We start from the raw sequence: 24,243 nt of genomic DNA on the forward strand, positions 1-24,243 counted from the left end.
CCAGCTGGCACTCAGGTCCCGAAATCTTCCCGATCAGCACTGGGAATTATTACTCACTGATGTGGTACATTCACTTAGATCCCTTCTGTCGACAGCAACTAATGTCACACCCCACGAACGGTCTTTTGGATTTCCGCGCCGCTCGTCCTCTGGGAGCTCTCTGCCTTCATCGCTTATGTCGTCAGGACCGGTATTACTGAGGAGGTTTGTCAGAACAAGCAAAAATGAACCCTTGTGGACGAAGCTGAACTATTAGATGCTAACCCAACATATGCTAACATTAGATACCCCAGCAAACGAGAGTTGACAGTTTCCATACGTGACTTGGCCCCATGCCCTAGGGACTATTCTGTTGCTGAAAGTCAAGAACTACCTTCTGTTCCATTGTCACCAGAGGCCGTACAATCTCACTCTCCAGTGTCACCCACAACAACCTATCATGAGTTTCCGGAGGGCATGGAACTTCACCCAGAAGCTGAGATTGGAACAGAGGCTGCATTGCCTCCAGTACAGAGATCAACCCAGGTGTCAAGGGCTCCGGACCGATACGGATGGGATTGATTACTTATGAAGTAATGTAACCAATTTTATATCTAAAAGGGAAGAATGTTATAAAATTGTTTTTTTTTCTGCTCTTTCATACCTCATGCTGAACTGTTTGTCTGGTGATCTTTTCATACTTTGTTTACTTACCTGATGGAGGGACAGTCAGAGCAATGTACCAAGTAATTCCCTTTTAATTTTCTTTGTTTTTCCTTTTGTTTCTATTTCTTTTGTATCTATTTGAAGTTAATTAGATTTTTACTTTTGGGGATCTTCATATAGTTTGTCATTACATTTATTGATGGGGTCATTGCTAATTATATTCATGGTTGTTTCAGGTAATAATCTACTGAAGTTTAAGTTGAATAAAGCTTGGATAGCAGCAGACAAGCCTTTTAATGTCACAACAATTATTATTATTATTATTATTATTATTATTATTATTATTATTATTATTCTATTATTAATTATTTATTATTTATTATTTATTTACTTTGGTTAATTTATTTTTAATTTGGTTCATCACAAGTCCTTCAATTCGTCTGGGTGGTATTTATAGTGTGGGGTTCCGGGTTGCATCCTGCCTCCTTAGGAGTCCATCACTCTTCTTACTATGTGCGCCGTTTCTAGGATCACACTCTTCTGCATCAGTCCTGGAGCTACTTCAGCATCTAGTTTTTCTAGATTCCTTTTCAGGGATCTTGGGATCGTGCCTAGTGCTCCTATGATTATGGGTACAATTTCCACTGGCATATCCCATATCCTTCTTATTTCTATTTTCAGATCTTGTTACTTATCCATTTTTTCCCTTTCTTTCTCTTCAACTCTGGTGTCCCATGGTATTTTGACATCAATGAGTGATACTTTCTTCTTGATTTTGTCAATCAACGTCACGTCTGGTCTATTTGCACGTATCACCCTATCTGTTCTGATACCATAGTCCCAGAGGATCTTTGCCTGATCAGTTTTCTAGACACTCCTTCAGGTTGGTGTTCGTACACTTATTACTGCAGTAGCTGGTGTTTCTTGCACAGGCTCCAGTGGAGGGCTTTTGCCACTGAATCATGCCTCTTTCTGTACTGGTTCTGTGCAAGTGCCGGACATTCGCTTGCTATGTGGTTTAAGGTCTCATTTTTCGTATTGCACTTCCTACTTATGGGAGAGATGTTATTTCCATCTATCGTTCTTTGGATATATCTGGTTCTTAGGGCCTGATCTTGTGCCGCTGTTATCATTCCTTCAGTTTCCTTCTTGAGCTCTCCCCTCTGTAGCCATTGCCACATGTCATCGCTGGCTAGTTCTTTAGTCTGGCTCATGTATTGTCCGTGCATTGGTTTGTTGTGCCAGTCCTCTGTTCTGTTTGTCATTCTCCTGTCTCTGTATATTTCTGGGTCTTCGTCTACTTTTATTAGTCCTTCTTCCCATGCACTCTTGAGCCACTCGTCCTCACTGATTTTCAGATATTGCCCCAGTGCTCTGTTCTCGATGTTGACGCAGTCCTCTATGCTTAGTAGTCCTCTTCCTCCTTCCTTTCGTGTTATGTATAGTCTGTCCGTATTTGCTCTTGGGTGTAGTGCTTTGTGTATTGTCATATGTTTCCTGGTTTTCTGATCTATGCTGCGGAGTTCTGCCTCCGTCCATTCCACTATTCCTGCACTGTATCTGATTACTGGCACTGCCCATGTGTTTATGGCTTTTATCATATTTCCGGCGTTGAGTTTTGACTTAAGTATCGCCCTTGAGTCTCTGCATATATCTTTCCTGATTGTGTCCTTCATCTCTTGGTGTTTTATATCCCCTCCTTCCATTATTCCCAATTATTATTTAATTATTATATATATTATTATTATATTATTATTATAATATTATTAATATTTATATATTTATTATTATTATTATTATTATTTTTTTTATTTTTTTACTTTATATTTTTTTTTTCTCAATATCAGCAGTCCTACCAATTCAACTGGGTAGGTATTTATAGTATTTGGGGTTGGGTGCATCCTGCCTCCTTAGGAGATCCAATCAAACATCTTCTTACTAATGTGTGCCAGTTTCATAGGAATCACACTCTTCCTGACATTGAGTCACCTGGAGCTACTTCAGCTTTCTAGTTTTTCTAGAATTCCTTTTCAGGATACTTGGTGATCGTGCCTAGTGCTCCATATGATTTATGGGTAACTGATTTCCACCTGCATATCCCATTTACCTTCTTATTCCGGGTCTGACATCCTGACCTCCTTAGGAGTCCATCATCTCCATTCACTATTGCTGTGCCTGATTTCTTAGGATTCACACTCTTCGCATGAGTCCTGGAGCTACTTCAGCTTCTAGTTTTCTAGATTTCCTTTTCAGGGAATCTTGGGATCGTGCCTAGTGCTCCTATGATTATGGGTACGATTTCCACTGGCATATCCCATATCCTTCTTATTTCTATTTTCAGATCTTGATACTTATCCAATTTTTCCCTCTCTTTCTCTTCAACTCTGGGTGTCCCATGGTATTGCGACATCAATGAGTGATACTTTCTTCTTGACCTGTCAATCAAACGTCACGTTGGTCTGTTTGCACGATCTCACCCTATCCGTTCTGATACCATAGTCCCAGAGGATCTTTGCCTGATCGTTTTCTATCACTCCTTCAGGTTGGTGCTCGTTACAACTTTTTTGCAAGGTAGCTGATGTTTCTTGCACAGGCTCCAGTGGAGGGCGTCTTTGCTACTGAATCATGCCTCTTTTGTACTGGTTCTGTGCAAGTGCCGGGCATTCACTTGCTATGGTTTATGGTTTCACTTTTGTATTGCACTTCTACATATGGGAGAGATGTTATTTCCCGTCTATGTACTTTGAACATATCTGGTTCTTAGGGCTGATCTTGTGCCCGCTGTTATCATTCTTCCAGTTCTTCTTTAGCTCTCCCCTCTGTAGCCATGCCACATGTCATCGCTGGCTAGTCTTTAGTCTGTCTCATGTATTGTCCGTGACATTGGTTTGTTGTGCCAAGGTCCTCTGTTCTTTCTGTCTTTCCCGGTCTCGGTCTCTGTATATTCTGGGGTCTTTCGTCTGCTTTTATTAGTCCTCTTCCACCATGCACTCTTTAGCCAACTTGACTTCACTGGTTTATCAGATATTGCCCCAGTGCTCTGTTTCGATCATGTTGACGCAGTCCTCTCTACTTAGTAAGTCCTCTACCCTCCTTCCAATTTTGTGTTATGGTATAGTCTGTCCGTATTTGCTCTTATGGGGGTGTTAGTTGCTTTGTGTATTGTCATATGTTCCTGGTTTTCTGATCTATGCTGCGGCAGTTCTGCCTTCGTCCATTCAACTATTCATGACGGCTCCGTATCTGATTACTGGCACCTGACCCATTGTGTTTATGGCCTTTTATCATTATTTTGCGGCGTTGAGTTTTGACTTGGTGGATCGCCTTGAGTCTCTTGCCATAATACTTCCTTTTCCATGATCCGTATGTACCTTCATCATCTTGCGTTGGGTTTATAGATCTCCTACCTTCCATTATTCCCAGGAGACATTTGTATACCTGTTCTCATCTATGTGTTTGATGGTTGCTCCCATCTGGTAGCTTTGTTTTATTTGTTGCCCTCCTTCATTTTTGTTCCTTTTCCGTACTTTTGCCTTTTTGTTATGGTTGACTAAGGCGCATTTTCTCTGCCAAAAACTCCATCCTGATGTCCCCAAGATACAATCCTTACAGTTCTGGATTCTAGGGTATTCTATTTCCTTGGATGCTTTCTTACATTACAGCTTGATGGTCGGTTTCCATGAACATCAGATGGTTGATTCTGTTGCTCTTTTCTTTTTGAGTTTGGTACCCGCATCCATCTTCTGTAGTACTTTTGTCATGGGAAGAATCATGGCTACTACGAAGAGTAGTGGGGACAGTGAGTGCGCCGGAAGAATTCCCACTTCTCGATATTAACCTCTGCTAGTCTTATTCCAGAAGCTTGTAAGTGTTTGTTATTCCCAGTTCCTTGCGCATTGTATTTTTGAAGGAAGCTGGATGGAGTATTTTCCTCTGACCCCATAATTTTATTTTCAGGCATTCTATTAGCCATGTGTGTGGTATCATGTCGAAGGCTTTCCTTCTAGTCTATCCATGCCATACTTTTAGGGTGGTTTTCCGTTCTTCCATGAACGGTCTTCATGATCATTTTGTTCATCAGGAGCTGGGTCTTTTGCTTCGCTTACACTTCCTTAGTCATGCAGCCCTTTACGTTGGTGGGGGATGGGTTGTTGTTACTCCTCTAGGTAGTTGTATAGACCTTTTTCGCTGATTGTAAACTGTTAGTAACTTCCAACATTATTGGTAGGCAGGTGATAGGCCACTGTAGGTTCACTGGCTATAGTTTCCCGTTACTCTTAGTTCTTTTTGTTTTGCTAATAAGGATTGTTCTTCCTCCTGTGGTCAATTCCCATTTGGGTGCTTGGTGCTTTGAGCGATCACAATGGCTGGAGTTGTTCTGCTATTCGGGGTGGTGTAGGGGCCTTGAAGTTTTTTTTTTTTTTGTGAGCCCCCCCAAAAGGGTTTAATCCATTGGACTTCATCTTCCTTACTGGACCTGGGCTTTCCAGGTTTATGGCATTTCTTTAGTTGGTTGCTATGCACTGGTGTACTGTCGAGATGTTCCTGGTGAATCTTTGTTTTTATTCTCCCTGTTTATCTTCTTCCTTGGACTTGCCTGGAAGCCATGGTTGCATGTTTGTTGGTGTGATTACCGGTGATTGCTCCATATGTTTTTCCCATATTATTTATTATTATTATTAGTATTATTATTATTATTATTATTGATTATTATTATTTTTTTTTTTATTTTTTTTTTTTTTTTTTTTTTTTTTTATTTTGCTCTATCACAGTCCTCCCCAATTCGAACTGGGGTTGGGATAGTTTATAGTGTGGGGTTACGGGGTTGCATCCTGCCCCTTCCTTAGGCAGTCCAATGCACTTTTATATCTTTAATTTTTCTATGTGTGCCGTTTCTAGGATCACCAACTCTTTCTCGCCATTGAGTCCTGGGGAGCTACTTTCCAGGCCTCTTAGTTTTTATTAGTTATTATTAGTTATTGTTAATTATTAGTTATTATTATTATTATTATTATTATTATTAATTATTATTATTATTTATTATTATTATTATTCATTATTCATTAATAATTTTTCTATATGGAAAGGAGTTCATCTAAAAGGGTGACCTGATCTCTGCTCAGGTCAAATCTTGATTGAAGCTGGTGGAATGCAGTACATTAAGAAATATTTTGGAATAGGCCGGGAATGGGAGGTTTGACTGGAAAACAACTCGTTGGTTATTAAGTAGGCGATGATTTTTGGAGTTTTTTGGAGAAAATGGTGGGTGGGCATTTTGAAGGTGAGAAAAGACCACTCCATTTCCATGAAAGTAATTAAACTGTTTGCGGACTCGTGGTTGTTGTACTATACATTCCCTGGTCAGTCATGTTCTGTGAATTTAGATAGAAAAAATAAACCCTCGTCACCATACCTCGGACACTTGGGAGGTTAAGGAATGGATTTGATGAAACTATGAAGGAATTTGTCAGTTTGTCAGAAATCCTGATTCATGCAGTCAATTTCAAATTGTATTCAACATTACCACAGGACGGGAACAAGAACCATTTAAGATCAGGTATTAAGGGCATTCTTAAGAACAGGTGAAGGTTATTGGAAGTTTGGAACATTCTCGGTCGAGTCAAAAACTTTTTTTTTCTGAAGCCTTATGCCGGCACGCACTCTTCTACTGCATGTGAGCGGCTCGTGTAAAAAACATTATTATTATTATTAATATTATTATTATTATTGATTATTACTTATTTTATTTTATTATTGTATTATTATTATTATTAATTATCATTATTATTAGAATATAAATGAACCACAGCTGGCGCTGAAAACAGTGCTACTAAAATACGTTAAAATAAAAAAAATTATTATATTTAAATAAGAGATACATTTAACCTTTGCGGGGGGGTTTTTCATTATTCTAGGTACGGTAGAAAATAAATATATCTTCTAAGAAAATCTTTATTAATTACATTCATAAGTAACATACCTCTATTTTATATATCTAAATAATATAAATCAACGTTATTCGAATTGAAAATTGATTTAAAATGGTTAAAAAACGTGATTCTATTAAAATCGGGCCGAAAACCTTTTCGTAAAGCGAAGGACCTAATCCATGGCGGGTTGGAAACGTGTTCCCGGGCGTCTGTTTAAAATGTAAACAAATGTAGGTCCTGGTCTCCAACGAGGAGTCAGGAAATGCTAGGCCCGTAGTTAGTTGGGCACGTTACCGCTCAAGTGGATGTAGTGACAGAAATCAATCAATATCCGCCGGAAATACGGACTGATTGATCGAACCGAGAGTCAACCGATGTAAATTAATGATTGCAGTTTAATTCGTGAGTAAAAAAAAGTGTTAAATTTGAATTTTAGAGTTAAATATGGTTGAATGAAGAGAGAGGCCTTTTCGGTCTCGAGTCGCCCAGGATAAGAGACCTGATGGCGATATGTTGGCGCGTAGAAAAACCACCTTTTCGCTGTATATTATTGTGGTTGAAAGAAATACAAGTTGAAATATTTATACGTGCTTATTCAGAAGATTGAAGTTTCGTCAACATAATGTGATATATGAAGGCGCCATACGAACTTAAATAAGCTTGTGAGTCTTCGTAAAATATGTTTTCAATGCAGTTTTTAAATCCAATAGTGCGTCGTCCGCCTCCGGTCCCTTTCGTCTCCGGCATCGATATCATGTCCTTCTCAGCCTTCCTGTCGTTCATTTGAACAATATTAGCATATATATGCAACGTTATTGACTATTACTCAAAAGTTGCAGTTTTTGTAATCAGCACAACAAAATCAACAACAGTTGTGTTGGCCTCTAGTAGGGAAACAATCACGGACGATCCAAACCATACTTCACGGGGCCTGGGTCCGGTTATTCACTCGATATTTCTAATTGTTGAAACAAGGAATACAACTACAAACTCTAAGGCATACCATTCAAAAGATTGAAGTTTCGTCAATATAATGTGATATAGGGTAAAACACCACGGCAGGACCAAACAGGACCACCTACAATCAACCCGCCTGACCACCCTCGAAAAAAGTTACATTATAACGCGTCCTGGCATCGGAGGCAATTGGGCATCAGTCGGCGACCTTGTTGTTGGTGGTGAGAAACGGATGCTAAAGACCTCTTACTTCCTTTCGAATCGCCTCCCGAAGTAAGTTTTTTATTTTCTCCAAAGTTATGAAATTAAAGCCAAATTTTAAGATTTGAATACAAGAGGGCGGTACTGAAAATGGTCTCAAACGTAAGTTGCAAAATCTCACCAAAAATAAACTCGGTTCAACATTTTTGACTTACAACTCGAAGGTATTTAGAACGATTGACGCCATTCTTGATTTTTTACGGAGTCGCTTGGTGTCAATAAAAACTAACCATTTCCTGTGATAAATGCTGCACACCACACTTGTCGGCCCAACAGATGCTGGGCAACGTTTTATCCACAACAAAGAACGGAAAAACTTTTCCTCACGAGTAAACAACTGTTTTGCTAGAAGACGACGAAAACAGTGCAACTTTCGATTAACTTTTTTAAAGTAAAAGTAAAGTAAGCAATCATTTTCAACTATTTTATTAATATTTTGATGATTAAATTTGAAAATGTTCGTTATTGAAAACGGTAAAACCTCGATTCTGACTCAAATTTAAGTAAACTAGGGTCGAATTATCAATGACAGGACCAACCTCATTCCACGGTGGGACTCGGTCTTATTTGTTACTCGAGTATTTAATGGTGCAAACATGAATACAATTGCAACTCTAAGCATACATTTAAAAAGACTGAAGTTTCGTCAACAATGTTGGGAATATAGAAAGCCCCATTACGAAACTAAAGAAATAAAGCATGTGAGCCGCTTCGTAAAATTTATGTTTTGCAAGGCAGTTTTATTGAAATCCAAATATGGCGGCTCACGTTTTGCGATGGACGTTTTGCTGCCATGGACGGTTCTCATCAGGTGAACGGCCACAATCTTTCCCCACCAGCCTTCCCAGCATTCAATTTGAACAATTGTTAGACGTATCTATTAATGTAACGGTTTATTGATCCTTACTCAAAGATTGCACTAGTTGTAATCAGACAAAATAAAACAACCATTTTGTTGCCTATTAGTTAGTGAAAGTATGAAACTGTTCTTCCCGGTGGGTTTATGGTTGGAACTGGAATTCATTCTTACCTTGTAATCAGGGCGGATTTTTATCCATTACTAGCCATCACAAACTGAAACTCCACAGTGGCTTATTCGATTGGTTAATTATACACATTTTGGGTCTCAGTTCACTCCACATTGCACTTTAAAACCCGTTGCTGTTCCATGGTTTCTAAGGCGCTGCGCCGCCATAAACACAATACGAAACAGCAGACGACGAAGACGACGAAAAACTGCAAAAGTTTTGTATTCCCTAAAAAACTGCTTTACTTTACTCGTTATTTAGTTTAAATTTACCTTTGGTTATTTAAAAATTTAATTTTGATTTAATTTCATGTATATTATCCCTTTTTTGCAACCAAATTAACCCGAAAAAAATTACAGATAGTTTCTAAAGTAGATAAAAACTCAAATGTTTCTAAACATTTTCGCTAACATCTGGTGCTGCCGAAAAAACCCTTGGAGGAAACGGTAATACGGAAAAGTGCCAGAGGAAAGGAACGAACTATGTTTTTTTTTTTTTGTTAGTTTGCTTTTTGGTTTTTTGTGCTAGGCACCTTTTCATTGATTTTCATTTCACGGTCTTTAGTAGTATTTTGAAGTTTCGTTAATAATCGTATGCCAGAAAATAAATGAAATAACCTTTAAGTTTGCATCCTAAGAATGGCAAAATCATCGTTGCCACATTAGTGGAGGCTTCACACTACGCCGTTCCATTATTATAAACAGTTTCCATGAATTCTAGTTGTCATAGTAATGCAATAATGATAAAATTGCTTTAATATTTTATGTATATATACAGTAAGTCCTCGGGTTACGATGGTCTCGACTTACGATGTTCGTGGTTACGAACGCGCCCCATAAAAATATAAAAAATAATATTTTGCGTCGTTCCGTCTTACGCGGTTTAGCGTCGTAAGCAACGTAAACAAACGCGAACTAGTTCCAGGGCGCACGGCGGAAGAATACGCTTTGTGGGGGAGAGGACGGCGTCGCTTCGCTACGCTCAGTCCTCGTCCATACGCCATTTTGGTTGTTTACACTGCCTCTCTCTCCCTCGTGTTGTATCGTTTTTGTAACTTTTTGCTCTTTGTTATATGGCTCCCAAGCGCAAGGCGGACTCTTCTGATGGTAGTGCATCGAAGAAAAGAAAGGCCATCACCATGGAAATTAAAGTGGACATTATAAAGCGATCCGAGAAGGAGAAACGCCAACAAACATTGGCCGCTCGCTTGGCCTTAGCCGTTCGACCATTGCTACCATTATCAAAGATAAAGAGCGCATCGTTGAACATGTGAAAGGATCTGCTCCTATGAAAGCGACAGTGATAACTAAGCAGCGTAGTGGTCTAATAATTGAAATGGAAAGGTTATTGGTGCTTTGGTTGGAAGACCAAATCAACGGCGTATCCCAGTCAGCCTTATGGTGATTCAGGAGAAGGCGAAAAGATTGTTTGAAGCGTTGAAAAAGAAAAGGGGGAGGGAAGTGAAAGTGAAGAGTTTGTGGCTAGTAGGGGTTGGTTTATGCGATTTAAGGCTCGGGCCAATTACCATAACCTTAAATTGCAAGGTGAAGCTGCTAGTGGGGATGAGAAAGCAGCGAGTGAATTTCCTAAAGCGTTTGTCTGAGATAATTAAGGAGGGGGGTTATTCTGCTCAGCAAGTGGTTTAACGTAGACGAGACAGGTTTGTTTTGGAAGCGTATGCCTAACCGCACTTACATCGCCAAGGAGGAGAAGTCAGCACCCGTCATAAAGCCAGCAAGGAGAGGCTACTTTACTTCTTGGGGGTAATGCTGCTGGCGACTTCAAACTGAAGCCCTTGTTGGTGTATCAGGCTGAAAATCCAAGGGCACTCAAGGGCATTTGGAAGGGTCAACTACCAGTAATTTGGAAGTCCAACAAGAAGGCATGGTGACACTTGCAGGTGTTTGAGGACTGGTTCGTAAACCATTTTGTGCCAAGTGTGGAGCGGTATTGCGCCTCCAAGGGTATCCCCCTTTAAGGTGTTGCTAGTGCTGGACAATGCCCCTGGACACCCTGCCCAGCTGGGAGACTTCACCCTAATGTCAAGGTGGTTTAACCTTCCACTAATACCACGGCCCTTTTACAGCCTATGGACCAAGGATGATTGCTTCGTTCAAGGCCTACTACCTACGAAGGACAATGCTATGGCTTTACAGGCAACTGAAACCAAGAAGGACTTGACTCTGAAGGACTTTTGGAAATCCTACAACATCCTTGATGCTGTAAAGAAACATTGCTAATTCCCTGGGAGGAGGTTAAGCAAACAAACATGAATGGTGTCTGGAAGAAAATTTGTCCTCAATTTGTGAATGATTTCCATGGGTTTGAGGACACAGTTCAGCTAGTTGTCAAGAACGTTGTTGCCCTGAGTAAGGAAATCAATTTGGAGATGGAGGTTGATGATGTTACAGAGCTGCTGGAGTCTCATGGCGAGGAGTTATCTGCTGAGGACCTGATACAACTGGAGAAGCAGATAATAGAGGAAGAAGAAGAAGCACCCCACCCCAGAGCCTAAGGCTTTCACAAGGCAGGACTTGATAAGAGGTTTTGCAGAGTTGCAGCAAGCGTTGTCAACTTTTGAGGCTCAGGATCCCACTTGGACAGGTTCACTAGGGTTTCCAGAGGCGTCATGGATTTGATGCAGTGTTACAAGGAGATCTTGGATGAAAAGAGGTCGCTCTCTGTTCAGACTAACCTGGAGCAGTATTTTAAGAAGGTAGAGAGGCCTGCAGAAGATCCTGTACCCTCTACCTCAGCTGCCTCTGCTAATCCAGCACCTTCTGAATGTTCTGCTAACCCAGACTCACCTGCCCCAGTATCTCCAGCACCTTCTGTAGGTTCTGCCTCACCTAAAGACTCACCTGCCCCAACATCTGCCTCACCTCAAGAATCACCTGCCTCAGCATCTCCAGTACTAGTATGTTCTGCCTACCTCAAGAATCATCTGCCTCACCTCAAGATCATCTGCCTCAGGCATCTCCAGCAACTTCTGGAGGTTCTTTTTCTCTTCACTACCCTCCCCAGTCTCTCCAGCACCGCAGCTTCCTCTCCAGTGTGCAAGCCAATCAAACTAATAAAGGTAAGGAATTGTTCTCTCGTTGTATTGATAGGTATTTACATTAAATCATGTGGTATTTTTCAATGTTCCGACTTACGCTGAAATTCGTGTTACGATTGCATCGTAAGAAACGGATCAACGTCGTAACTCGAGGACCCCCTGTACTTCCAATACATAGCCTAATTTCACCAATTTCAACGTTTTGTATGTAGTCTTATATCCAGTTTGGAGGGTCAACACATACCGAATGGCAACAGAGAGAGCTTTATACACGTGTTCGTATCCATTTCTGCATAATGGAGTTTTTGTCTCTTGGTACAAGGACAAGTGTCGTTATTCTTTACGATTAGTGATTCACGATACCCTTATAAATTACGGCACTGGGTGTAATGCACTATAGCAAAATCTCGTTCTGTTACGAGTGTTCGTTACAGAAATAGGTATTGCCCAAAAACGTGCTTGCACTGTCTCTGAAACCATAGTAGACATGCTGCTTAGTTGTCAATCAAGTTTTTATAACCAAGTATTTTTTACAAGCTAGCTATTGAATAAATTTGTATTTTTCTCAGTCAAAACATATGCCCCTCAATGCTAACTTTCCTCTTTTAACGACTTTCTGGTCATTGCAAATTCGGCCCCATAATTTCTTATGGTGCGAAAACAGACAGAGGCCCATGGACGGTAAAAAAAAGCTATTGCGTCACACTACGGCGATAATCCAGCAGTAAAACATCTTCATATATCCAAAAAGTAAATAATAAAGATATATATGCGCATTACGATTATAACAATTACATGTATAGCTGATAACAAATCTGCATGAATAACTGGTAAACTGTTCTGCAATGACAGTTGAGTATAGCAATTATTTACAATAGGTACGAAAGTCAAGATGTCGTGACGTCATAATACAGAACTTAAAAGAACGTTCTAATTCAGAAAAATAATTACTTAAATTTGAGTCAGAGTCGAGTTACTTTTTCAATAGCGATATTTTCTTCAAATTAATCATCATAAATATGTAAAATATTGATGTTTTACTACTTATTTAAAAATTAGCTAAGAGCACGCTTCTCGTCATCTTCTACCAAAACAGCTGTTTACTCCTGGCTTGTTGTTGGTGAGAAATCGTGTTTCGATTGTTGTGATAAAAGTGCTCCAGCGTCTGTGGGTACAAGTGGTGTGCGATTATCACAGGAAATGGAAAGTTTGTTGACACAAGCGACTCGTAAACATCGAGATGGCGTCAATCTTCGAAACATTTTTAGTTGTAAGTAAAAATTTCTAAAGCGTTTTGGTGAGATTTCCACTGCCGTTGGCGCCATTTTCAGTACCCTCTGTTTAAATCTTAAAATTTGGCCTTAATTTCTAACTTTGGAGAAAATACTTACTTCGAAAGGAGAGTAGAGGTCTTTAGCTCCGTTTCTCACCAACAAGAAGTCGCGACTGATGCCCATCTCGGGTGTCAGGACGCGTTATAATGTACTTTTTCGAAGGGTGGCAAACATTGATTGTAGGTGGCCTGGTTGGCCTGCCGTGGTAATCTACCCTATTTTTTGGAATTCGAACGTTCTTTCAAGTCCTGTATTATGACGTCACGACATCTTGACTTTCGTACCTATTGTAAATAATTGCTTTACTCAACTTTCTTGCAGAACAGTTTACCAGTTATTCATGCAGATTATCAGCTCTTCATGTAATTGGTATAATCGTAATGCGCATATATATCTTCATTATTTACTTTTTGGATATATGAAGATGTTTTACTGACGGATTATCGCCGTAGTGTGACGCAATCGTTTTCGGTCGATGCGCCTCTGTTTTCGCACCATAAGAAATTATTGGGCCGAATTTGCAATGACCAGAAAGTCGTTAAAAGAGGAAAGTTAGCATTGAGGGTCATATGTTTTGATTGAGAAAAATACAAATTTATTCAATAGCTTTTTTGTAAAAAATACTTGATTACAAAAAACTTGATTGACAACTAAGCAGCATACCTACTATGGGTTTCAGAGACAGTGCAAGCATGTTTTTGGGCAATACCTATTTCTGTAACGAACACTCGTATCAGAACGAGATTTTGTATAGTGCATTACACCCAGTGCTGTAATTTATAAGGGTATCGTGAATCACTAATTGTAAAGAATAACGACACTTGTCCTTGTACCAAGAGACAAAAACTCCATTATGCAGAAATGGATACGAACAAGCGTTTAAAGCTCCACCTACCCTCTCCCCCCCCCCCCCCCCTCCACCGCCACCCCCTTTTTTTCGTTCCTTCGCCTTCCTTTCTCTCTCTCTCTCTGTTGCCATTCGGTATGTGTTGCCCTCCAAACTGGGTATAAGACTACACACAAAACGTTGAAATTGGTGAAATTAGGCTATGTATTGGAAGTATATATACATAATTATTAAAGCAATTTTATCATTATTGCATTACTATGACAACTAGAATTCATGGAAACTGTTTATAATAATGAAACAGCGTATGTGTGAAGCCTCCACTAATGTGGCAACGATGATTTTGCCATTCTTAGCATGCAAACATTAAAGGTTACATTTATTTCTGGCATACGGTTATTAAAGAAATTTAAATACTAATATAGACTGAAATCTATTAAAAGTGCTAGCAAAAACAAAAAAGCAAAAAAAAAAAAAATATGTATATAATTCACTTCTCCGTAGTCGTTCCTCTATGCACTTATCCATAGTCGTTCCTCTATGGTTTTCGGCAGCCAGATGTACGAAAACGTTAGAAACATTGATTGTATCTACTTTAGAAATATCTGTAATTTTTCGGGGTAATTTGGTTGCAAAAAAGGGATAATATACATGAATTAAATTAAAATGTTTAAATAACAAAGTAAATTTAAACTAAATAACGAGTAAAGTAAACAATTTAGGGAATAAAACTTTGCAGTTTCGTCGTCTGCTGTTCGTAATTCTGTTTGTGGCGCGCGCGCTTAGGAACCAGCAACAGTAACGGGTTTAAAGTGCAATGTGGAGTGAACTGAGACCAAAATGTGTATAATAACAATCAAATAAGCACTGTGGAGTTTCAGTTGTGATGGCAGTAAGGATAAAAACCGCCGATTACAAGGTAAGAATGAATTCAGTTCAAACCATAACCCCGGGAATAACAAGTTTAATACTTTCACTAATATAGCAACAAAATGTTGTTTTATTGTGCTGATTACAACTGCATGCAAACATTAAAGGTTACATTTATTTCTGGCATACGGTTATTAAAGAAATTCAAAATACTAATATAGACTGAAATCTATTAAAAGTGCTAGCAAAAACAAAAAAGCAAAAAAAAAAAATATGTATATAATTCACTTCTCCGTAGTCGTTCCTCTATGCACTTATCCATAGTCGTTCCTCTATGGTTTTCGGCAGCCAGATGTACGAAAACGTTAGAAACATTGATTGTATCTACTTTAGAAATATCTGTAATTTTTCGGGGTAATTTGGTTGCAAAAAAGGGATAATATACATGAATTAAATTAAAATGTTTAAATAACAAAGTAAATTTAAACTAAATAACGAGTAAAGTAAACAATTTAGGGAATAAAACTTTGCAGTTTCGTCGTCTGCTGTTCGTAATTCTGTTTGTGGCGCGCGCGCTTAGGAACCAGCAACAGTAACGGGTTTAAAGTGCAATGTGGAGTGAACTGAGACCAAAATGTGTATAATAACAATCAAATAAGCACTGTGGAGTTTCAGTTGTGATGGCAGTAAGGATAAAAACCGCCGATTACAAGGTAAGAATGAATTCAGTTCAAACCATAACCCCGGGAATAACAAGTTTAATACTTTCACTAATATAGGCAACAAAATGTTGTTTTATTGTGCTGATTACAACTGCAATCTTGAGTAAGATCAATAAACGTTACATATATACGCTAACATTGTTCAAATGAGTGCTGGGGAAAGATGGTGGCTGTCACTGATCAGAACCTTCCATGCAAAACGTAGCCGCCATATTGGATTTCAAAACTGCCTTGAAAACATATTTTACAAAGAGCTCACATGCTTATTTTAGTTTGTATGGGGCTTTCATATATCACATTATGTTGACGAAACTTCAATCTTTTAAATGGTATGCTTAGAGTTGCAATTGTATTCTTGTTTCACCAATTAAATATCGAGTGAATAAGACCCGTCCACTGTAGTGAGGGTTGGCCTTCCGTGGTGTTTTACCCTATGAAAGCCCCATATGAACAAAAATAAGCATGTGACGCTCTTCGTAAAATATGTTTTCAAGGCAGTTTTGAAATCCAATATGGCGGCTATCGTCAGGCTGGTCGGTCTAATCACGGACAATCCACCATCTTTCTCAGCCTTCCCAGCACTCATTTGAACAATGTTATTGTATATATGTAACGTTAATTAATCTTACTCGAGATTGCAGTTGTAATCAGCACAATAAAACAACATTTTGTTGCCCATATTAGTGAAAGTATGAAACTTGTTATTCCCGGGGTCATGGTTTGAACTGAATTCATTTTTATCTTGTAGTCGGTGGTTTTATCCTTACTGCCATTACAACTGAAACTCCACAGTGCTTATTTGATTGTAATTATACACATTATTGGTCTTAATCCACTTCAAGTTGCACTTGAACCACGTTGCTGTTCCTGGTTCCTAAGCACTCACTCCACAAACAGTTACGAGCAGCAGACGACGACACTGTTTATGAGATGCAAAGCTTTATTCCCTTAATTGTTTACTTTACTCATTATTTAGTTTAACTTTACTTTGTTACTTCAAAATGTTTATTGTTCCGATATGTAATACAAACCATCGGTCCTTTTATGATAGGAAGGTAACTAGCGGCAGCTGGAACGGTTGTAAGCTTCGAACAAGGGAGTTCGGTAGTTAACTGCTTGTACGACAGTGCGCGCGCCGCGCGACTGGGAGGTGAAGAACCACTTTTGCTTTCGGCTGTGTGTGTGTGTGGAGGACGTGTTCATCATTGCTCTCTGCCCGCTTCATCGTTGTATGCTTTGGTTGTGTTTTGAATTCTTCAACTTGGTTTGTCAGTGTTGTGAAAGTGATATTGTAAGTACGTTCTGTCTTTATCCTTTTATTACATTGATTTGTGGATCCTCGGACAATGGAGCTATCCCCGCACGCCCCCATCAGCCGTAGAGTGTGCTCTGGTGTGGAGGGCCGCAAGTGTGGGGTCTTCCGCTCCTTTCCGGAGATTGATCCTCATGTCCTTTGCGCTCGGTGCTGAGGGCGTGAATGCTCTCGGGCCGAGCCTTGTAATTTATGTTGTAATTGGTCGGAGGTGCAGTGGGTGCTGTACGAGGGTAGGAAGAAGTGTAGACCTGCCAAGGAGTCGTCGGAAAGCTCTCTAGTGACTCCCTTGGTTACGGACACTTCGTCTTCTTTCCTGCTCCCGGCTCAGCTCCCGCGTATGGCACCTTCCCCTTCGGGGGGGGTTGGTTTTTAGGTCCTTCTCTTCGCCTGATCCATTGAGCGTAGAGGAGGGCGCTTGATACCCCAGGTGTGGGTGTCGCTGGGACTTCAGGGCACGCCCAGTGTCCAGGGGGTGCTCCAGCATCTGGCAGGGGCTGTGCCGGTCACCCATGGAGCGGTGACCACCACTACTACCACTATGTATCTCGACTCCAGGGTACGCCGCCCCTCCTCACTTGGTCTACACCCTGCACGTGATGTCTGTGACACCAACAGCCGCCGTGCAGGACCCGATCGCTGGCGTGCCGAGGAGGGGCGTGCCTCCCCCTCCCGGATTCTTCGTGCTGCCAGCCCCAGACTTCCGATGCCCGAAGAGCTGGCCCCTGGACCTACCGCCGGTACCCAGGATGTCGCTGGCTGCTGCCCTGTCTCCTGTAGTACCTGACCTGTCTGCCGTACCTGCCGCTCCTGGTGTTCCTGCTGTTCCCGCACCTGCCGACGTCGTTCCAGCCCGTGGTGTTGCTGCCCCAGCCGCTGGTCCTTCCGGACAGGTGCAGCCGGGCCCTTTTGCTTCGGCAACAGCAGCCCCGGCTCCATCCTGGATGGAGGACTTGACGTCTGTCCTGAGGGAGCTGACGAAAAAGAAGAGGAAGGTGTCGTTGTCATATTTGTCGTCTTCTTCATCGCCTGCTGCCGCCTCTTCCCCTTCGACTTTCAAGGCTTCCAAGCCGAGGAAGAAGAAGGCTGCCTCCTCCCCCCCTAGGAAGGCTCCTTCGGGAACTTCTAAGGGCCCGTCTCACTCCGGTGGGACGGGGGGTCCTTCTGCTGGTCCTCCTGCTCCTTCGGGAGCAGGGCCCGTCTCTCCTTCCACAAGGAAGAAGACGAGAACCAGAGAAGTACCGGCTAACACCGGTACTTCCTCGCCTGGTGCTAGGGGCGCTGCCGCTACACCAGGTTCCTGCTCGGCCTCTCGTTCGCGAGAGGTACCGAGTGTATGGTCGCCTGCTGGCGGCCATGCAGCCAAGGCCCAGACACCCGAGTTCGCTCGGCACCAGGACCGCGGCACGGAGCGGAAGGCTGGCGAGAGCTGCTCAGGTGACTCTCGCCAGGCCAGCGGCTACTCTTGCAGCAACCAGCCGGTTACCAGGGTTGACGTGACGGTCCCAGACCGGCCACGGGCTGAGGCTGGTAAGAGGTCCCCTCGATAGCAGGAACCAGCCCCGGCTGGTCCCAGTGGTTCGACGCGCTGTGAGGACACGCACCAGTCCCACCGCGACAGTGGTCTCTGCAGATCCTCTGACGCACGGGACCGGGGCCGCTGTTCTCGGTCCAGCCGCGGGTTGGCGATCGCCTGCAGCCCCCCAAGCACACCGGTTCTGGCGGTGAGTGAGGGGGGAGCGTCAGGTCTGCCCCTCCTGTGCCTTCAACTTCCTCGGGTTACACCGGGAAGGGCGAGGCAACAAGGAGTGATCGTGATGATCCCACCACGACGCCCTACGTGCCAGGCATGGTCTTAGGATCGACCAGGTCGTATGCGCAAGTGGCAGGAGGAGACCGAGAGGGGTCTGTCGCTGTTCCTCCTTCTGAAGGAGGAGGGTCTCGGGAGTCGTTCTTGCTGGAGGGGCTTGACGGTCCTACTCTTCAAGGTGCGGTCACTCCTGAGATCCAGAGGAACTTTGCAGAGGTCATTGCGCTGATTCGTCAGCACAACGACCTCGGGGAAGGATTGCCGCTCCCACCTTCTGAGCCCACGTCCCGGCTCGAGTCGTTCTGGGGGCCTTAAAAGGAACCCAGGGCGACGGTGGGTCTGCCGCGATCGGAGCTGGCCGACTCGGTGCTAGGCCAGGTGGACTCGCTCGTCTCAGGACAGGAGGGTTCGCTTAGGTCTGGCAGGTCGTCTAAGCTACTTCCTCCTCCTCTACTGCGACAGAGAAAATTCTACCTGCCTACCGAAGATCCGATGCCTCCCAGACAGGTTAACCCGGAGCTAGTCAGGCTAACTCTGGGAGTGTCTCTGCTGCAGCTCCTGTCAGAGAACCTCTGGTTCTTGCAACAGGAGGCACTTGCCCTGGAATCCACCGCCATGGCGGCTTTCCAGGCAGTCTCCTGGCTGGACCTGTGGTCCCTCACAGTGTCCAAGGTCATGGCCACCTCCGGGAATATTACTCCTGAAGGGAACACGGCTTTCAGGAGACTTTGCCAGTCTGGAGGTAGGGCCATTTCCTACCTCGCCCACCAGATGGTAAACCTGTGGGCCAACCTGGTACTTGGGCTTAGGGACGCAGTCTTTACCCGAGTGTCCAGGGCGGCTGGGCGTGAGGCGGCATTGGGACTTCGCAACGGACCTGTACGGAGTTCCTCCTCTCTCTTCCCTGGAGAGATGGTGGATGCTGCGGTGGAAAGATGTCGCACTGATGACAGTGACCGTCTGGTACACCAGGCAGTTTCGAAGGCTTCTGGGCAGCCTCGATCAACTATGGCCAAGCCTAAGAGTTTGGTTAGCGCTTCCTTGGCTGCTAAGACGGTTGCCTCGTCTAAGCCCCGAGGAAAGACTCTGCCTTCGACTTCTGCCAGGGGAGGTTGCTATCAGCCCCCCTCCCAGCCCTCCTTTCCACAAGGAGGGGCAGGGAAGAAGTTGAAGAGCGGCGTGAATCACTAGGGACGGTGCTCCCCCTCACCTGTTGCCGGAGGGTGGGTGGGATGCCTGGTGAGCCATTGGGCAACATGGCAGCGCTACGGTGTGGAGACTTGGACAGTAGATGTCCTTCGGGAGGGATATCTACTACCCTTCGAATCTCGGCCACCCGTCACCTCCAACCCGGTCCATCTTCAGACATACGTTCCGGGAACACCAAAGGACGTAGCCCTTCAACAGGAGACCAAGACCATGCTGAGCAAGAGAGCTGTGGAGATCGTCAGGGATCGGTCACTGGACTTCTACAGCCACCTTTTCCTGGTGGAGAAGTCCAGGTTTTCTTTTCAGCCGTGCCGGGCCCAAGCCTCCATGGGTTGTTCTTATCGAAGGGGGGAAGCTTAGAGGCACCGCCAACGCCAGCGCCGGAGATCCGGGGTGAAGGAATCCGGTCATCATGGCTTGGAGTGGTTTGATCTGCGCGGCCACTAGTTCAGAAACTGATTGGCCGGAGATTTCAGGTCCGGAGGCGCGTCACAATGACTCGAACCTCTTGTCCACGGCGTCCCTAACCTTCGACAAGAGAAGGTTAGCAAGCAATTCATGATCTATGCCTTGGGTTTGGCAGACTTCGATCCCTTCGAGGGGAGAGAACCCTTGGCATCATGCGACTTGTCATAAGATGTCGACGGCTCTGGGGCCGGAAATGACACAGTCGCCGCTGACGGAGTCGGCTTTGATCCCTTGGGCAGGGATTTCGGTCTTACTGATTTCTCCTTGGGACGAACCGACCGTGAGCTGTCCCAAATAGGGGTGGGCTTGGAGAAGCCCCGGAAAGAAGAGGAAGGAGGAGTCGGGCTGAGAAGACTACCTGCCTCACTTACCTCATCCTCCAGGACCATGGGTTCGGCGTGGAGGCTAATCGCCGCTACATCCGCCATCAAGTCTTGATCCTCTGGCAAGGGGGCCGTCTCCGCTCAGATGGGCGTTAATGATGGCGGCCGCCAGATGGGGACGGACTGATGCCGAAGGGACCCCTTGTACAGCTGGGTTCCCAGGCTGGCATCGAGGACATAGGGGTGTCCTGACGGCGCGTTCTTGCCGTAGCCAGAAACCCAGCGTCTCGGGTCCGTCCTCACGTTCTGACGGACGTCGTCAGCCGTCTGTCGGGGAGGAAAAAAGGGGTGAGAGTTAACCTTCCCGACAGGAGAAAACCGTTTGTAAACAATTTTTGTTACATGGTTTATCACGTCTTTTTCCCATCGTGAAAGAGAGAGAGGGGTGATAATCTACTTACCTGCTCGTTAGCGAGGAGCATCACCATATCATAACAAATGGTGCATACCTCCGGGTGCCAAACATGTACGGCTGCTGCCCCTCCTCGGCAACGAAGGGCACCGAACAGTTTGCGTGAGACCGGCACAATTCGTGCCCAACGGTCTCGCCGAGGGAGGCGGAGCACCCCGGAGCCAGGCAGCGCACCTTCTGTAATAGTAATTGCTAATGAGTTTCAACCTCAAGGAGGGCCGGAGCTCCTCTGGCGAGGGAATGTAACTTAAACTAGAGAAGAATGTTCAAGTTTATGCTCATTATATATATATAATATAATATATATATATCTATATATATATATATATATATATATATATATATTATATATATATATAATATATATATATATATATAATTATTAATAAATATATCTTTAATCCACTGAATAGCTTCAATTCCATATCTGAATTTAACTGCCTGCTCTCGATCCCGCTCCAGGAACCGATGTGAGGCTAGTATTAGAGATCTGATACCTGCCGGACCTGAGAGGAGGACATGCCTCAACTCTGTATGGCTGGCCAGACCAGAAGGCTGTGTGTTAACATAGGCATCTACATTCTCCCAAGGATTAAGAACTGAGCTATGGCAGATATAATGCCCCACTCCAGTGGCGGAGTGAGGTGAGTCATTGTCCATCGGCACCGCAAGGGTCCGGAGCTGATCACCGTACAGTCCCTCAAGGCCTGGCTCACCTGCGGTCTCGTTTCTCCTTGCCCCTGCCACTGCCCGCGGAACGGCCGAGGCGGCGAATCAGGGGAAAATTTATTCCACGCCTGACATTGCCTACCTCTACTGAGGGTAGGAGGGTGGGAGCAAGACTCCCAACCCCTTTCTACGGATGGGGGGCGGTGGAGAAAGAAACAACGAAGCGGCGGAGCTACATATGTACGTCCTGCAGCTATGTCCATCATCCGGCTGAGCCGGGGGACTATAGGCTGGGAACTAGTACTCCTCTCCTCCCCCACCCCCAACCCCCTCCCTCCACGTATGTGAAACTCAAGCGACCATTACTCTCTAGGAGTACTAGAACCGCGAGTTATAGCGGTTCGGCTGAGCCGAGCCTAATAGTGGGGGGGGGGTGGGGGGGGTTGGTGTGGGAGGGTGGTCAGTCGTGATCACTTGGCCACCTGCCCGATCAGAGGTGACCACCTATCGACAGTTGTGTAGGCTACCACTGTAGAGGTGGCATTACAACTGGGCCTGTGGCCCGTCGTGATTGGTACAATAACTGGTTGATGTGGTCCTCGATCGAGAGGTGTAGCCTACTACTAAGGATAAACCTAAGGAGGCTAGGCCGAGACGTATGTTCACTAGACCATTTACGACACAGTGATACAGATTGCACAATGACAACAATGTATACTGACAACAAGGCAATATGGAAAAGTTGCAAGGGGCTATGTATATACTATGAGAAATTACCCTATATGGATCTAGCTGACTAACTGATATCGCAAGTGACTCAGAAAGTTAGGCTAAACCCCTTTTTTGGATATCGTCATGTGGACCGTATCCTCAACTAAACCTACTAAACTCGAATTTATTCGGTTCAGATTGGCCAGGAGGATAAATCCCATAACGTGAAAAGAGAAAGGGGCTCTCTTATCATAGGCATAAGGGTAATAATTAAGACAGTCAGCTACCTTTTAGTTTGGCAACTCTTCCACTTCTTCAGTGAATTAACTGATATATTCAAATATATTTATTTTAAAAGATTAATTCATGCTAATTTACCTTGGGAAGAGAGAAAAGACTTTTTATAAAAAATTCTCTCTCTTTCCCACTATACAGTAGGCTTGATAGCCTATCGAAACATGATATTCTAATAATAATAAACAAATATTATGTCGAGGTGAGCTCGAACGCGCTCTTGACCTTGGGGGGGAGATTGAGTAATGCAAGAGCCCCTGCCTCGACCCCATATCTACCCCAGGGTACGTCATGAGCACGAACGGCACTTCTACGACGAAATATCTTAATAATAACAAGTGAACTCGTGAATTAGGTAACTTTAATGCAAAATTATACTTTTGATTTATTCTTAATCAAATACAAATGCGTACCTAATTCACACGTGTTCTTGCTGGTGTTTGTAAAATGGCGGCTTCTTGCAGCGGGTATGCCGTCTTCCCGCAATGCTTTCTATGGGGCTGACGACTATTTGGAAATCCCGCTACCTTAAATATTACGAAAAACGTAATTTGGGGTACTCAACATTGATGCAGTAGTCATCTCTGCTGTTGCCATCTCAAAAAAGTTGCCAAAATCACTGAAATATACACAGCGCAAGAAAAGCGTTTAGCTTAGCACGAGTTCTTAAACAGGATTGCAGATGGCGCTCGGGTCGGGTAGCATCAGTAGCAGAAGTAGCGAGAGGGAGGTGCGGCCATTGTAACGGCCCATACCATGAAAGGGATTTTGGAAAGGAAACCTCTAATTGGCAGAAGACCTGTGAATAAGTAGTGGCTTTCACTCTCCTTGTATTTTATACCCGACACCCGTAGGGTGCTCGCGCGAGGGTAGTAACCTCGGCATACCGTGCTAGCTTTTTTCTCTGGTATATTTAGAACCTATTTATACTAGAAAAGTGAGTAGCAGGTTCCTTTTCACCGGCGAACACAGGTCGAACCCAGAAATATACTACAGTGGTCCCCCCGTATTCGCGGGGGATGCGTACCAGACCCCCCCGTGAATAGTTAGAATCCGCGAATGTTTGGAACCCCTATGAAAATGCTAAAAACAGCCTATTTTGTTAGTTAAAACTCAAGAAAATTCCACTAAAAATGTTCATACTTGGTTTATTAATAGTTTTATCACAAAAAGTGCATTTTATGATGAAATTCATAAAAAAAAACAGGAATTTGTGGATATTTATCATAGAAAAATACCGCGAATGCGCGAATTTTCCGCGAATAATGCAGGGAAACGTTCCCCAGAGAAATCCGCGAATGTGTGAGTCCGCGAATCTGGAGA

The 24,243-nt window shown here is 43.6% G+C and overlaps 1 protein-coding gene across 2 annotated transcripts in view; it reads left to right on the forward strand.

Moving 5' to 3' along the window:
• Nucleotides 1-6,879: 6,879 nt before the first annotated feature.
• Nucleotides 6,880-24,243, forward strand: part of LOC135199256 (uncharacterized) — a 155,619-nt gene continuing 138,255 nt past the window's right edge. For both annotated transcript variants that reach the window (XM_064227145.1, XM_064227144.1), the window contains exon 1: nt 6,880-6,977. The gene's annotated coding sequence lies outside the window, so the exon portion shown is untranslated. The remainder of the gene's footprint in view (nt 6,978-24,243) is intronic.

The sequence above is a fragment of the Macrobrachium nipponense genome, chromosome 25 (assembly GCF_015104395.2).
Source record: "Macrobrachium nipponense isolate FS-2020 chromosome 25, ASM1510439v2, whole genome shotgun sequence".
NCBI classification, from domain to species: Eukaryota; Metazoa; Arthropoda; class Malacostraca; order Decapoda; family Palaemonidae; genus Macrobrachium; species Macrobrachium nipponense.